We start from the raw sequence: 3562 nt of genomic DNA on the forward strand, positions 1-3562 counted from the left end.
CAAGTTTTTTCTTTGCTTCTAACCAGCACCTGGGGACATTAGTAATCCAAGGGCATTTTAATTCCTGTTCAAGGCTTGAGTTTCTTGAATCACTCACGTGACTGGGCTCAAGGCTTGGTTTTCTGCTGGTCCACCATTATTTTGAGGACGTCTCAACTTAAAGGTGATGTGGGGTATCAGACTCCTCAGCTTGGACGGAAGGCTGGGCTTGACTTTTGTCCTGTCCCTCTCACCCCTCCATGAGGCCATCAAAGCCACAGCTCAGTTTCAGAGCTGTTTCTTCCAGATTGGCAAATGCCCTCAGGGAAAATGTAGTCTTCCACGCTGGGATTTCCTCTCTGGATTCTTGCCTTCTCCTAGATTCTTGCTATGGAATTCTTTACTGCCTTGTTAATTTTTTGATGGCCTTAAGAAGATGATTTTTAAAAAATTGAATCTAAGGACTTTAGTCGTCCTCAGCAGGGGTGTTGGTCCAAATTGCCTATCCCACCATTACTTGAAGCAGAAGACCCTGCAAAGCCATGATTTCCCACTGGCGTGTCCTCACCTTTGCCCAGGCTGTGCATAGCCCAGGACGCCCCTCTCCCTCCCTCTCTCAGGCACCCCGAAACCAAAGCCCTGCACGGAACTTTGCCACCAGAAGTTGTCCTAACTCAAAGTCCCTTGCTTTCAGCTCTGGTCACTAGGGTTCACATGTCCATTACTGTAGTCACTCATCATCAAACATTTATGTGGCACCCACAGTATGCCAGGCCCATCCCAGGCACTGGGGACTCAGCTGTGAACAAGACAGAGGCCGGTGCTTACCCTCGGGGAGGGTAACGGAAGGTTCAGCCCAGTGTGATCAAGGCTGGGAGGGACAAGCAGAGAGAGCCTTGGGATGCGCTGCAAGGAGATCGGACCAGGGGCGGCTCCCGGAGGAAGCAATGTTTAAGCTGAGGCTTGAAGGACGCGTAGCAATTACCAGGCAAACAGGGATGTGGGTGGGAAGGGTGTTCCAGGCAGAGTGAAGGACCTCTGTGAGGGCGCAGAGGGGAGATGGCGCATCAGGACGGAGTGTGGGGGAGGAGGGTACCGAGAGAGGAAGGGGCAGGCGGGTTCAGCACCCCTGCCGGCCTCATGGAGTCTCCTCTTCCCTCTTCCCTCTCCCCCTACCTAAGATGGAGCTGGAAGCGTGGAGGACCCCACGCTGGAGGGAAAGCAAACTCATTTGATCTTCTGTGCTAAACGATCCCTTTTTGGAAAGGTCCCCATCCTTGGCTCTCACCTCAGTCCCTTAGCTTCTGCCTCCTTCCTCTCTTCCTGCCCGGGGCGGTGGAGGATGCCACATCCCCTTGGCGCGCGAGGCAGGATTCAGGGCTGAATGAAGCTACAGACACTGTCTTCTCAACTGCCCTGCCAGAGTGTCCTCCTCACGAGCCCTGAGGCTCTGCCGGGCCCTTCCTGTGGCACCTCCGGCTCTGTCCTGACCATCCTGTTTGGCTTGGATGAGGTCCCTGATCCCGGGAACGAGGGGGGATGGAGATGGAAGGGCACAGAGCCCCGAACCCTGAGCCCTCAGAAACGGTCACAAGCAACACTTCTCCTTACCCAGCCAGGGGTCTGTTGATTGGGAACATACAGGATCCCCGGACCTCACCTGTTCCTCAGGTCACCCCGGTGGGTGTCAAGACTCGAAGGGGGAGGCTGGGTTAACCCTCCATGAACCAGGAGTTGAAAGGGAGAGACTAGAAGATTCCTGTCCTGACTGCCAAAGAGTTTATAGCAGGGAGTTGAGTTGAGTCCCAAATAAGGAAGGGGCCCTTCAATCATTTACCCAACTAGGCTCCAGCCAAACCCATTGTCCAGATGGATAAACTGAGAATCAGCCACATGACAAATGAGAGGCAGAGGCAAGACCTGAACCCAGTCTCCTGACTCCTGGCCCAGTGCTTGTTCCTCTCTTCCGTCCCCTCCACGCTGGTGGTGGCAGCGGTGGGCGTGTTGAGGCTCACATTTGGGCTGTGGAGGACGGGGGCTGGTGGTGGCCGCAGGGCCAGCAAGGGGTTAACCTTCTCCAGCCCCAGAGCCTCCTCTGGGAGGAGATTCCAGGCTCTTCTCCCACCTGGTCAGGCTTCGCTGGAGGCCGACACTTTCCTGGCCAGGGCTCCAGAGGCATCAACAAAATGGGCTGAACAAACACGTCTTGCTCGGTTGTTCTAAGACCTTGTCAGTGCCTTCCAGCCAAAGACCGCCAGAAACACACCCGAACAAAGTTGGGTTTTCTGCCCTTTGAAACAGAGGAGGACACACAACCAGGGAAAGCCCAGGGCATCTGAGTAAGAGGGGGTTGGGGGGAATCTGCAGGATTTGGGCTGGTGCTGGAGGCTTTGGAGGAGCGTTCGAGGAAGTGGAGCTCTGCCCTGGATCAGATGCTGTGACGAAGGGGAGGTAATTCTGTGATTGGGGATCTCAGCGATTTTTATCTACAAGGGAAGAGGAAGGAACCGAAGCCAAAGCTATGATTGGCAAAGAAGCCACTCATTTAGCCAGGAGAGAGGGACATTTGGTCATTTTTGTGGTTTGGACACGATCGCGCATTCAGACATGATTGCAAAGTGGTCTCGTTTTCTGTCTTGATCATCGCGGTCATAGAGTGGCCTTGTCTGATGTCAGTGATCTGTGAAATTGATTCTCTAACAGGATCACATCAAGGCCGAGCCGGGAGGGCCAGGCCCGCTCCAGCTGTCAGGCTGCTTCCCTCTTTCTCCATTTGCAAGAAAACCGCATGGAGCCCCGAAAAGCTGTCCCCATCCCACGGGGTACCCATGAGGGGCAAATGTCAGCCATGTCGGTGGGCCCCAAAGCTGCAGAGAAAGCTCGGCCAAGGTCAGGAAGCAGAAGAGCCTTTGACACAGTCCTGGGTTCAAATCCCAACGCTGCTCACGCTTTTGGACAAGTTACTTTCCCCACTTGCAACATTATCTCTTGACAAAACTCAGTGAATGACCACTGTATGGCCAGGGATTGGGGACCGTGGGCCAGTGCCTTAACTCTCTGGGACTCAGTTTATTCCTCTAGAAAATGGAATAAACTTCCAAAATATTGCTGGTACCTAAGATAAATGAGTACCTTACCCCCAGGGTTGCCGTGAGGTCAGATGAAAAGCTGTGTGCAGAGTGTCAGGCCCACAGTTTGCCACACAGGAGTCCTCCAGACCTCCCTGACCACCTAGCGGGCCCTTTATTAGTCGAGAAGCAGGAGGGGCCCATCCCAGATTCCGCCTACTCTGGAGAGCAAGTCCCCTGCGCCCTTGCCCAGGGACCTGAGGCCCCAGCTCGTCCCCATGCAGGCCGGGGGCTGCACACGACGGCAGGGGGAGACCCTGGGGTTCTGGCCCCTCTGGTCTGCACTGCCAGCTGTTCCCCAAGGCTGGGCACGTGGCACAGCAGGGAGATGGTCCTGCGTGTTGGAATTGCCTTCCAGGCAGCCGAGCCCCTGGCACTGCCCAGGCACCAGCTCTACCCCTGCAGACACAGTGGTTCCTTGGGCCCAAGTCTGACCCTCCATACGCCAGGGGGTG

The sequence above is a fragment of the Propithecus coquereli genome, unplaced genomic scaffold, assembly GCF_000956105.1.
Source record: "Propithecus coquereli isolate 6110/MARCELLA unplaced genomic scaffold, Pcoq_1.0 Scaffold77, whole genome shotgun sequence".
Classification (NCBI taxonomy): Eukaryota; Metazoa; Chordata; class Mammalia; order Primates; family Indriidae; genus Propithecus; species Propithecus coquereli.